Source organism: Xenopus laevis, chromosome 7L, assembly GCF_017654675.1.
Source record: "Xenopus laevis strain J_2021 chromosome 7L, Xenopus_laevis_v10.1, whole genome shotgun sequence".
Classification (NCBI taxonomy): domain Eukaryota; kingdom Metazoa; phylum Chordata; class Amphibia; order Anura; family Pipidae; genus Xenopus; species Xenopus laevis.
Window position 1 is genome coordinate 134,337,397 of NC_054383.1, and position 14,043 is coordinate 134,351,439.

Below are 14,043 nucleotides of genomic sequence, written 5' to 3' on the forward strand. Positions count from 1 at the left end.
AAGAAATGGATTTCAGTGCAGAATTCTGCTGGAGCAGCACTATTAACTGGTTCATTTTGAAAACATTTTTTTTCCTATGATAGTATCCCTTTAAATGAGAGGCATTGTCATTCAAAGAGGTAAGAGCCCTTTGACCAAAAATGATTACCCCTCTGTCATGAGATTGAACATTCTGGTCAACACTAACACAGTTCCTGCCCAACATCAGCTGCCCCAGTGAAGTCTGCTCTTCACTGGGTCAAGGAAGAAACAAACCACCTCTATGGCTGAGAGGAATCTACTTACTGCAGAAGGTCTCATTCCTCCAGTTTAAGAGAGTAACTCCAGCATCCTGACAAGTCCCAGAGTAGGTTTCAATCACCTGGCAGAATATATCTTGTCTTTCCTTATAAAAGCAAGAGTCATAGATACAGTCTTTAAAATATGTTTCTGGGTTAATAATAGCATGGCAATGTTGGAATGGGCCAGTCTTGTTGATAAGAATCCCACAATTGTGGAAGCTTTTCCTTTGAGAATTCTCCAACTGGATCAACGAAGTGCAATTATCTGGTTCCTGCTCTCTACACCCTGAAAGCATCTCCCTCGTCCTCCAGCTCAAGCCAAAAGCTAAAATACTTGGCGCTGACTGGTTATTTTTCATGACCATATCATCTTGTGGGTCATCATTAAAATTACCACAGAGGCCACAAACGGCACCAGCATAGGATTGTGGGAGTGTTACTGTGACTTCACCAAACCAGTCAAAATTTATTTTCATACCAAACTTTGTAAGGATGACAGCATTCCAACCCTGCTTAAATATTCTGATGTGGTCAAGTTCAAAACTGTATGGGAGGTTAATGAGCAAGCCATTTATCTGTAAAGAGAGGGGACAGAATATGTACATGTTGTGTTAAAGGGGACCCGTCACCCAAAAAAATTATTCAAAATCCTATTTTATCACATTTGTCAAGCAAAATGAACTTTAATTACACTATATAAATGATTTGAATCTTGTTTCCTTCAGTCTGGGAAGTCATAATTATAACAAGCAGGCAGGAGCCATTTTGTGGACACTGTTATTAAGACAAGTCTTGTATCATCTCAGAATCTTGTTTATGCACCAGAATGGGGGACCCAATATCCATTTCCATACCCTGGCTACACAATTAACCAGTAAAGAGAACGGGGGAATGTGGGGAGAGCTGTGACATGTAGGAAGTGCTGAATGGAAAGTGAAAGTAATTGTCTGCCCCGCCTCTATGCCATTGGCATAGAGGAGGGGCAGAAAATATTTGATTGACAGTCGAGATTTTTAAATGAGCTTACAACAGCTAGGAATGCTTTGATAAAAAATAGAAATTGGATTTCATGTTTAATTTGAAAAGGACTTTTATTATACAGATTTTTGTGTCTGGGTGGCAGGTCCACTTTAACTGGGTAAAATGCAACATCATTGCTATTAGCACATTTAACTGTCCATTTCCTAGAAATATGGACCTGTCAACTTCTAAAAGTGTTTTTATACGTGGATAATGCAAAAACTTTTCTGCCCTGGAAGTGACATCAGACTCACAACCTCCTCTAAAACCACAGATTCCACGCGGTGCATACGCACATTGCTCCACTGATATTACTGTAATAGTCTGTGCATGAAAATAAAGGATTTGAGAGATACTTGAGAGACCAAGGGACAAAGTACAAAATCTGGTAACTCCTGAAAAATAAGGAGGGTTGACAGTTCTGCCCATGGGGAGTGGGTAATGACATATAGGGGTATATTTATCAAAGAGTGAAGTTAATAGTGAAGTTCCGTCCACTGGAGTGAAATTCCGCCACTTCCCATTCATTTATATGGGGTTTTTAAAGGCATATTTATCTAAGGGTGAAATTTCACTTTCACCCATTGATAAATACGCCTTTCAAAATCCCATAGAAATGAATGGAGAGCTGCGGAATTTCACTCTAGTGGGGGAACTTCACTCTTTGATAAATTTACCCCATAAACTTGCATTTATAATGTTTATGATTGCTATTGGTGGGCACCAGGCACCTTTTAGCACCCATGCAAGGTGGCCAGTAGTAGCATGTACCAGTGGGAAAAGGCCAAAAGCCTGAAAAAGTCATCATTGCTAAAGGGTGTAGCACTGGGATGTTGAAGAGACTTTACCACTACAACCAAGGGCACTGGAGTAATTACTAAACATATGTCAGCATACATTTAAAAACATTTAACATAAGCTTTGTTTCAGAGAGCTAATTAAACTGGTATATTAATTTAGGACTTTAGTTGCAAGGCCTACAAGAAAATATGTAAATGTTCTTGTTTACTCAAGTTAACATATATAGGAATGTAACTAATTTTCCTAGAAACCTCCTCTCAGTATGTAAAGGTTACCCATATATCCTCACTTTCAGATATGCTATATAGATATAATATAATACTATCACACATTAGAATGCCCTAAAATTGATGGAGACGCTTCAGTATTCCTGTACAGGAACCATCTAAATAAGTGCAATAGGATACCTTGTATTCTACTTACCAAGACTCTCCCAGGGTTCTCTCTGTTGAGCATTATCTCAGTTCCATAAACCCTCAGCCATACAGCTCTCGTATATGAGGCACTTTGGACACCTCGGTTTCTATTCACCACATGGACCTGAAATTCAGTCAGTCCACTGTTCAGATCACATAAGCCTGTAAGTTGGTATCTGCAGGTTCCTTGGAAGTCATAATGAGCCCCATCAAAGGTTCGGTAGTGGGGATCACCAAAGACTGAGCAGTAACTGTAGCTTATAGGGTAGCAATCTAAGACTCCATCTTTTATGGAACACTTTTCCCCTGGTCTACAGCCACTGTCTTCGCACAGCACTTTTTGTAATGCGACATTGCACATACATTTTCGTTTACAGTTATTGTCTGCCCAAAAAGCTTTGTTTGGAGGGTACTGCCGGCCTCGGAAGACACAACCACATCTGGCTTTAGGTATACACTTCCCTTCACTGAAAACAAAGCCAGGGTGACATTCACAGGTCTCCACACAAGGTCTTGGGCAGTTTGATGGTTTTCCCATACAAGTGGCTGGGCAAGCACTTCCACAGGAATTATATTGACTGTGCTGAGGACATATAATCTCTGTAAAATAGGAAATAGAAGATATTATCTGCTCATTAGTTGTTGCTTGAAGAAAAAATATTTGAATATTATGATTGGCTTAAGGAGAATATGTTAAAACATATCAGGAAAAGCCTTTTTTTTCATCTTGGTATGGTGGCTTCTTATTATGGAGAAGAGAGGATGTGGTCTAGTCTTCTCCAAGCCCTTACTCAAATGCTTAAATGCTCAACCAACTAAACATTTACTGAACATGGCTAAGGCAATGATGGAAATATGCCTAGAAATATACTGTACATACCACAGGCTAAGGCAGTCCTCCATTTTTCAAACTTAATCCCAAACATTTGACATGCCACTGCATATGCATTGACTGACTGACACAGTGTTCTCCCATATCCTCCATGTATGACCATATCATGTATGCAGTTATTCAAGAAGACCAACGGATCAATCAAAGTATGGCACAAACGGAAGGGTCCTTCCTTCTGGCTATTCAGAGGCATGGTTATAAGGAGAAAATACATCATGAATAACAAAATAAGATAGAGCATTTCTCGGGGAAGTATTATATTAACCTTTCTCTGCTATAACTCACATTGCACTTAAACACTTTTCTAGAATGCATGAAGTCCATTACCTTAATATCCCACATGATGTTACGCCATTATAGATAGAGCCAGCTGCAAGTGGTACTGGGTAACATGTGCCATTGCAATCCTCTCTACAAAACCCGTCATTGCCTGAGACTTTCCAACTTCTCCCCAGTTCTACTGCACTGGAAACTCGTGTTCCTTCTGGAGTCTCAAAGTCGTCATTGCTGTTGTCATTGTAATTCCCACATAATCCACAGACGTTATCTGTGTAACTGCTTGGAATTTTAATTATAAGAAACGTGTTCCAATCATAACGAATCCTGATAAAGTCTGCTTCCAACAGGGCATGGAAACCAATCAGAGTGATGCTGATTCCCTCTTCTAGTGATATAGGAATGGGCCACCGAACATTGTTGACCTGAAGACACATTCAGCAGAGAAAAACTGAATTTTATTTTTTGTCACCAAGATTTTCTGCATACACCATGGGTCAAAAGGAACAAGCATCTAGTAAGTATATAATTCTTCACTTTCAATGTCTCTTGGGGCACTATGAAGGGTTTGCCTGGCTATTAGACCTTTCTTCTTTTATAGCCAGTATATTACTCTACACTCTGCTTTTATAACTCTTAATGGCACATTTATTAACATTGTGGAGATAAACATCACCGGTGATGATCAACCATCAGCAATCAGATTTGAACAGTCACCTACAAGTTTGAAAAGAAAAGCAAAGATCTAAATGATTGCTATGGGCAACAACGCTGGTGATGTTTGTCTCCAATTCTAATATTCCTTTCCTCCCTAACTGTGATGAATTCTCTATCATCCTACCTCATCAGAAGCCATGCTCCAATATCTTTAACTGATGAGCTCTACTAATTGAAAGAGGCTTTCTATGTCCCTATGTGGTTCTAAATTATTAGACTATTTCTGGACCATTAACTCAGTGGTTCTGGTTGCATAGTTAGCCAGAGGAACATTAAGAAGTAGTTTGCATGTACTGACCGTAAGAAAGCTTAAAGCCTATTTCAGTTTTAAGACAACACTGTGTGTAATACTGTACAATGGATGTGAATACCTTCTTTTCATGAAGGCTTTCATTGCACAACTTGCATTGTAAAAGGGTCTTTGGATCATTGTAGCCCTTTAAACTCTACAGGTTTTGGGTTGCACATCACTAGCCCAAGTGCATATGTCCCAGACCTTCAGCATAGAGTAAAGCCAGAAGAACCAAAACAATACTAAAGACTGTCACTGAAACTAGACCACATAATATATGTAGAATCCCAAAGTATGGGGGCGCACTTCCAGGGTCACAGATTGGTCGCTTCAATTTTTAAGTAAAAATTACTTTTATTTAAACATTGTTTAAAAAGAACTACATCAGTTTATGGTCTGACGCGTTTCATATAGACATACTTCATCGGAGACCCCACATAATATATGTTGCAGCATTTAAAAAGTTTAGCAGGAAACTACATCTCAAAAACAACACAAACAAGTCATATGTGTTTTGTGCCTTTAGAGGGGACTAAATTACTGTATTTCAGCCCTGCATTAGATATCTATTGAGGCCCAGTTTCAGTACCAGCCTCTAGTTTTTTCTTGTTTCTTCTAGAATTATATATGCTCCTTTTTTGTTGTTATATCTATCATACAACGCACTAGTTACCACTTACCCAGACATATCCAACTTCAGACTGTACCATAGTAATGTTGTAGCCAAGAATTTGCACAAAAACCATTGCAATACAGGAAGCCTGAGAACTCCCATGATTATCATTTTTTATTATGATGCTAAATTCAGGAAGAGTGGAGTCACCTCCACCTGCTCGGCTGCAAGTCTTGGCTACAACATAAGTGCAAGTTCCTTGAAAATCATAGTTTTGTCCATCGAATGTAATGTAGTGAGGGCCACCCCATATTCCACAGAGTGCTTCTCCGTCTGGTATACAAGTTGCTTTGCCATCAATAATTTGACAGGTCTCTTTTTTCCTGCACTTAATGTTATTACAAGTATTACTTCCTAATAAGAAAAGGTAAACAGACAGACAAGATTAATTAATTCAGCCTATTTTTATGAAGAATGCATAAATGTTTATTAGGGGCTGAATATCGAGGGTTAATTAACCCTCAATATTCGACTGCCGAATGTAAATCCTTCGACTTCGAATATCGAAGTCGAAGGATTTGCTGCAAATAGTTTGATGGATGAAAAATCGTTCAATGGAACTATTAGATCCTCCGAATCGTTCGATTCCAAGGATTTTAATCCATCGATCGAACAATTTTTCTTCCACCAAAAAAACATTATAAAGCCTATGGGGACCTTCCCCATAGGCTAACATTGCACTTCGGTAGCTTTTAGGTGGCGAAGTAGGGGGTCAAAGTTTTTTTTAAAGAGGCAGTACTTCAACTATCGAATGGTCGAATAGTCAAATGATTTTTAGTTCGAATCGTTCGAGTCAAAGTTGTAGTCGAAGGTCGAGGAATCCAAAAAAAAAATTCGAAATTCAAAGTTTTTTTTATTCCATTCCTTCACTCGAGCTAAGTAAATGGGCCCCTAGATGTATTCATTCACATCAGTCTTTTTCCTGGTGGATGTATTCAGCCTGGTCATCAGTAGTGGGTTTAACTAAATCACTGAAGGAAAAACCTGAAGTCTATGGGAAAAACTGGAATCGAATTAGGAGAAAAGTTTTTTCTCCTTGAATTGAATCTCATCCATGTGTTTTCACGTGATAAACCATGAGATAACTTTTTCTCACTGAACTGAATCTGGCCCAATGGAAATGACATGAAAGGCCAGATTCAATGCAGTGAAAAAAGGGTTTATCACGTAAAAAGTCACAGACGAGATTCAATTTGACATACAATTTAATTCAGAAAAAGAATATCTCACTGTTTATCACATGAAAAGTCTATTAAAATATATGGGAAAAAAATGGAAGTCAATTAGGAGAAAAGTTTTTTCTCTCCTCGAATAGAGTATTCACGTGATAAACCATGTGATAACTTTTTCTCACGAAACTGAATCTGCCCCGATGCTGGAAACCGGCAAAGAGTGTGTATGGTTTGACTGAAATTATCTATTCATTAAAAACTCTCAGTAAACCATTAAACATTACTTACTGGGGCAAATTCACTAAAGGACGAAGCGCCTAACGCTAGTGTTAATTCGCTAGCATGGCGCATTTTTGTTAATTCGCTGGCGTAAATTCACTAGTGTTGCTTCGCACCCTTACGCCTGGCGAATTTGCGCAATGGACGTAACTACGCAAATTCACTGACGCGTGAATTTTTCTGAACGCTACCTTTTACGCCAGACTTCCTTCGCCACCTCAGACCAGGCAAAGTGCAATAGAGTAGATAGGGATTGCTTCAAAAAAAGTTCAAATTTTTTCTAAGTCCCAAAAAACGCTGTCGTTTTTTCTTTTTTTATGGGTGATAGGCTGAAAAAGATCAAAAATTTTTTGGGGGCTCCCCTCCTTCCCCCCTACATTTCCTAACTCATGGCACTTTAACTATACGGTGGGCACATGTGTAGGGAAAAATAAAAATTTTATTTGCTGTTTTGAAGGTTTCCCAGGCTTGTGTAGTGCTGCTACATATACCTCCATTGTAACTTCAATTTGTCGCCATATGTAAATTAAGCATCGCTAGCGTAACTTTGCTTTGCTTGGCGAATTAATGCTAGTGCAACTTTGCAACCTTACGCTTCCCCTGAGCGTAACTTCGGATTTTAGTGAATTTGCTTAGCGCTGGCGAAAATACGCCTCTGGCACAACTATGACTCTGGCGCAACTATGAATCTTAGTGAATTTGCCTCACTGTTCTTACTTGAAAAAGAAAATCCAGAAACTTACGTTTAAGGCACACTCCTGTTAAACCATAACCAGTTTTTGGAGACAATCCCACGCTCATGACTACAAATGGCATCTTCGGATGCGATACCAAGTGTGACTTGAACTGTCTCCCAAATCGATATTGCGCCCACGAATATTTAGTTCCTGGAATTGTTTTCCACTTTAAAATCGTTAGACTTCTCTCGTTGAATTTAAGTCCAGCAAGGCTTGAGGTCTGGGCAGTAACGACCACTGCATTTATATATCCCTGAAGACCAATTACTTGGTATGAGGTACAGTAACTAGTTACATCAGGAATAGTGATGAAAAATGGATCAAACACTATACCCTGAGTAACGCCACCAGTACAATAAAACATGACTTGAACAGATACATTAGCTGAAAGTACCACAGGGTTAGTGGTGCGTATAGGAATTTTTACTACCTGTCCCGCTTGCACCATAAGTCTTTTCTGCAGGGAACCTGAGGTGTAGTTGACACGAGTAGTTTGCCATGCAGTGACATAGACAATATCTGAACCTGACTGGAAAGGCAATGGAGAAACTACATATTTCTTGCCCCAACTGGTCACTGGGTACAGCTGCTCATAGACATGATTGCATTGCTTTTTATTCCAGGTGCAGCTATCACCACTTAGCACAGCCACCGGCCTTGTAGATATAATCCTTGTTCCTGATAGGTTGTTATTGCTCTGCAACTGAAAGACTTGTCCAGGTTTCAGTTCCACACTGAGAGGCTGTGCCAAGGAGTAATTTTTGCCCTGATACATTACCCAACCTTTGAGGAAAATCTTCACACTTGTTGGCCATTGATAACCGATTACAGCAAATTCCTTTAAATTATTGAAAGTCCCCTCGCTTGGAATCACTACGTAGTATTCAGTGCCTAGGTCTTCTGCAGGATGCACTATAATCCGAGAAGAGGACAATGATTTAGAATTCATGGCTGTCACTGATATGTCTTGATTTGAGGTAATCACAACAGTGGAGTTGAAGACCCCACTTCCGACCATCTCTGCACCGTTCGGCAATTTAATCATCTTGGTTTCTGATGCTCTGAGAAGCAGAGGCAGGGTGAATCGGGGCTGTTTCATTGTAACTGTAACCAATGTTTTATTTCTAAAGGCAGTGATTGTGATATTAAGGTTAGAATTGGGTTCTGAATAATTCCCATGCTGGAGGAAGGCAGTGATAAATTCCTGTCCAATATGGATACTTAAACTTGAGCCTAAAAGAGAGGGAAACTTTCATAGGTCAACGTGTAAATTGCTCACCCTAAACAATATAGTAACAGATTTCTTGTGAACTTCACCACCAAAGAATATAAAAATTAATGGTAGGATCACATTTAATTTGGTTTCAGTCCTTAAACCTCATTACTATGGTTTTTCCAAACTTTGTCCATGTCAAGTTATGCCAACTAGTTCTAGCCATCTTCAGTTTCCATCATAAACTCATGTTAATTCCCTGGAACCCAGTTTTATAGGACATGTTGAAGCAAGATGGCTAACACCACTGCATTCTTATAATACTGATATGTCTGGGACAGTAGAGAAACCTCAACAAAATATCGCTAATTTGAACCCCATAAGGCCTTTATTCTTTCATTTTTAATGTCTATGAAGATTCTTATTTATCCAGGTCATGATATATAGTAAGTATCTAGTAGAATTAAGTCAAAATCCGAATTTATCTGATTTTTTAAAATAAAAAGTCAGACCAAACTAGAATCCATTTGATTTGACCTTATTTATTAATAAAAAAGTATGATTTTTCGATAGTGTTTTTCATAATCTTGAGATTTTGTCTTATTTTTGCCCGTAAAGCCCAAAATATTCGGATTTTCGGGCTAATTCCAGCGAAGACCACAGAAACTTCAAATAGGATAGGGACGTCTTCCATTGACTTATATACAGTGCAGCAGGTCTGAGACAACAGATTTTCAGATTTAGGGGCAGATTTATCAAAAGTCGAAGTGAATTCGAGGGAATTTTCGAAGTAAAAAATTCGAAATTCAAAGTAATTTTTTGGATACTTTGACCATCGAATAGGATACTATGACTTTGAATTCGATTCGATAATCAAAGTACTGTCTCTTCACTTCGACTTCAATCCTTCGCCAAATTAAACCTGCCGAAGTGCTATGTTAGCCTATGGGGACCTTCTAAAACAAGTTTTTTGAAGTCGAAGTAAAATCGTTCGATTCGAAGGATTTAATTGTTCGATCTAATGATTTTACTTCGACCGCAGAATACCCTAATTCGATGAAAAAAGTTCGAATTCGATATTCAAAGTATTTAAATTCGATGGTCGAATTTCAAAGTATTTTTTACTTCGAAATTCAACCCTTGATAAACCTGCCCCTAAGACTTTTTGCAGCCTTGGGGTATAATAAATATATAAAAAGTCAAGTTTTTTTATTTTTATTTTCTAAAAAACGTTTTACCACTCACCCGAGTGGATGTTGAACTGAAGAGCCATTGCCATTGAATAATATCACTCCCTTTTTCCAGGCCAGTGCTTCTATACAGAATAAAATTGCACCGGCCTGGGGAACATTCTAAAGCAACACCATCGAACCATATTACCTGAGGGGTGGCTGAGTTATCAGTTTATAAATCCAAGTATTTTTTTTTTTTAAACGTGATCAAGATCTATGACTAGAATTTTTATGAAACAACTTGAATTTGAAAAACAAAATCAATCTCGTTTTTAAAAATCAACATAAAAAATAGCTTGGATGTTAAAATGATACCTCCCCTAGACTTTTACAGAAGCTCGCCAGGTTTTTCACTGTCAAAAGAAAATTTATTCAAAAAAAGCCAAAAAATAACATTTGGATTCATTTTTTTTTTTAATTTTAGTCTAAATCTATGAATCAGATACCTGGGAAATTCAGGTAAAATGATGGTGCCACACTGCTTAAGAAATTTCCCCAAGCTGGTGAATTTTGCTCCATAATAGAGCAGCAGCTAAAGAAAAATATAGAATAAAATGTTACTTTGGTGAACTTTATTTTCATACTTTGATCTGGCCCCAAATCAGTCGAAATAATTGTTTCAATATTTCAGTTAAATAGTAATGTATAAAATGAATGTAAATCAGAAACCAAATCTGAATACTGCTATTAAAACATACTTATAACATATAATTCATTTAATTAATAAAGGACAGTAAGGGGCAAATGTAATAAAATTAACAAGGAGCAAAACTTTGTGAATAAAAATTCGCTTGTCGCAAAGTCATTTTTGTTAGGCTTTTATTGCATTGTGAATCTTGATTGAGCATTGGGAACCTTTAACACTTGCTCTGGAGTTTCGTCAAATATTTTGTCGCAAAAAATTATTTGCGATTATGAAACATTATTACATGCCCTGTGAACGTTCGCAAAAGCAGTTTGGTCACAAGCTGCGAGGGAGTCGTGGTCTTAATCAGTCAAAAATGGCTTAAAGGAGAAGGAAACCCAGTCGGCACAAAAACCCTACCCTGTGTTGCTTCCCCTCCCCCCTGGCCTACCCGTCCCGCTGGGCAAATGCCCCTAACTTGTTACTTACCCTTCTGCGCAGGTCCAGTCCACGGAGTTCACAGACGCCATCTTCTTCCACGCCATCTTCTTCCTGCTGTGAACGGCGTTTTGGCGCATGTGCAGAAGGAGCATTTCGCTGGTACGGATCTACTGCCCATGCACCAAAAGTCACAGAGTTTTCCGATTTCCTTCGTGACTTTTGACGCAGGCTCCTACTGCGCATGCGCCGGTCAAAGCAGGAAGAAGATCGCGTGGAAGAAGATGGCGTTGGTGAACTCCATAGACTGGACCTGCGCAGAAGGGTAAGTAACAAGTTAGGGGCATTTGCCCAGTGGGACGGGTAGGCCAGGGGGGAGGAGGGAGGGGAAGCAACACAGGGGAGGGGGAGGGTTTTTGCACTGACTGGGTTTACTTCTCCTTTAAACATGGTCGCTCATGGACACAAGCATCTTTGCGAAAATGTTTTTGCAGTAACGAAGCATAGTGCATTCCCTCTTAAGTGGCCTATTTATTAGCTATCAAATTTTTATTTTTTCCACAAACCTCTTAAAATCTGTGTTTTTTCTATATTTCTGTAAAACTCTAAACATTTTACATTTATTAAGGGGCACATTTACTTAGCTCGAGTGAAGGATTAGAATGAAAAATACTTTGAATTTTGAAATATTTTTTTAGCTACTTCGACCATCAAATTGGCTACTTCGACCTTCGACTACGACTTCGAACGATTCGAACTAAAATTCGCTCGACTATTCGACCATTTGTTAGTCGAAGTACTGTCTTTTAAAAAAAACTCGAAGGATTTAGCGCTATTCGTTCGATCGAATGATCGAAGGAATAATCGTTCGATCGAACGATTCAAAGGATTTTAATCCATCGATCTAACGAAATTCCTTGGATCAAAAAAAGCTTAGAAAGCCTATGGGGACCTTCCCCCTAGGCTAACATTGAGGTTCGGTAGGTTTTATTGGCGAAGTAGGGGGTCAAAGTTTTTTTTAAAGATACAGTACTTTGACTATCGAATGGTCGAATGGTCGAATAGTCGAACGATTTTAGTTTGAATCGTTCGATTTGAAGTCGAAAGTCGAAGTAGCCAATTTGATGGTCGAAGTAGCCAAAAAAATCATTCAAAATTCAACGTTTTTTTTATTCTATTCCTTCACTAAGTAAATGTGCCCCCTGGTGTTTTTGAACTTATTTTACCTTACATCTAATAAGTGTCTGATTGGTTGCTATGGGTTACAACTTATAATTATAAGTACAGTTTATATTTGCTTTACAAAGTGTCCCCCCACCAGTGGTAAGCCATAAAAGAGAGTGCTAGCTCCAGTTTACAGCACTGCCAAAAGCCAGGAAAGCCTAAGCACAGGCTTTGTGTTTTTTACACTCTGTGCTCTGCTCTTAAATTAAGTTAGGTATAAACATAAAGAAAAAGTAATTTATACAGTTTAAAAAACAAGTATCTAAGCACTGCTACTACAGAAAATGAAATACATAAAAAGTCAAGATCTCATGAACTCACCACACAACAGACTCAAGCTGAGCAACAGTTGGAAGATGATGGAGGATGTCATTTTCGAGAGGAATACCCTTCAATCAAAATTTGAGAAAGATATGTGAAAGTCAATAAATGACACTGGCTAATATATTGATAAAGGAGCAAATTTATATAGCATTCTGAAACGGAAAATTCTGCCTACTATATTTTTATTTATTCATTCATCGATGGAGGGATTGTTTTCTCTTTTTGGTCACTCATATTTTTTTTCCTTGTCTCTCATTGGTATCCTGACTGCTTTTGGTCTTGATATTCAGTATACAAACACAGTAAACCCTCCTTGCCTAGTATTAAGAAATGATATCTACCAAATGTGCAGTAGGAATCTTTATGATAGGTGAAACATCAGTTGACTAAGGGGTTAAATATCTCTTGAGATTTCCGGAGATGTTGCCCATAGCAACCAATCAGATCTTTGCTTTGGTTAGGTGACTGTTTAAATCTAATTGCTGATTGGTTGCCATGGGCAACATCTCCGGAAATCTGTGGAGATATTTATATGTTCGTAAACATGCCCCATAGAGAGATGATAGGATTTACAGGTCAATAATTTCTGGAGTGTCTACACTTGCAATGCTTAAATGTTTTAGGCTCTTCTCCTACCTGAGATGACTTAGGGCTTTTTTTTCCACTAAACCAGTAGTGATCCTGCTGATATCCAGCATCTATTCCAGGGCCCAATTATGGGGTATCTTACATATTTAAACGTTTAATAGTCTTCCTAGATAACCCCTGCTCTGCATTGACTCACTGCCTGTTATAGGTCAAGCGTGCTTTGTTCTAGGTGCTCTGTTCCTTGTGATTGCTGTTTCTTATACTCCTGTACATGTTCCTGTCTCCTGTGTGACTTCCTGGTTCTGACCCCGGCTTGTTCTTGACCTTGAGTATGGGTCACAATTCTGGTTATCTGGTTCTGAACTGACCTGTCTGACTACTTCCAGCTTCTCCCTTACGGACTCCTTCCCTGATTGTACGTTCTGCGCCCTTGTTTGCCCCTGTGGGAGTTATGGGATTCTCATGCAGTAAGTTCTGGTGGCAACCGAGTAGTTGAGGGCCAGGCCCAAAGCCAAAGGTGGCTGTTAAAGACAGAAGAGCACAACTAGACAGGAATCCAGTCACTCCCTGGGGTTTGGGTTTGCCATACGTGACAATTTCTTACATGCCAAAAAATATCCGCCTAAGAACTGCTACCTGTATTTTAGTCCTCAAAAATATAAAGTCAAGATCCTAAAGACAATACACATGGGTAATATAGTGAAAAACATTTGTCATGACCTAGAACAGAGAAGCAGCAAGTAGGATTTACTGGTCGCCTGTATAAAAGCAAACAAAAGGTTGACTGCTAGACGTTGTAATTGCTATTAGATTACATGTGCTACATCTCCATTCCATGTTGTC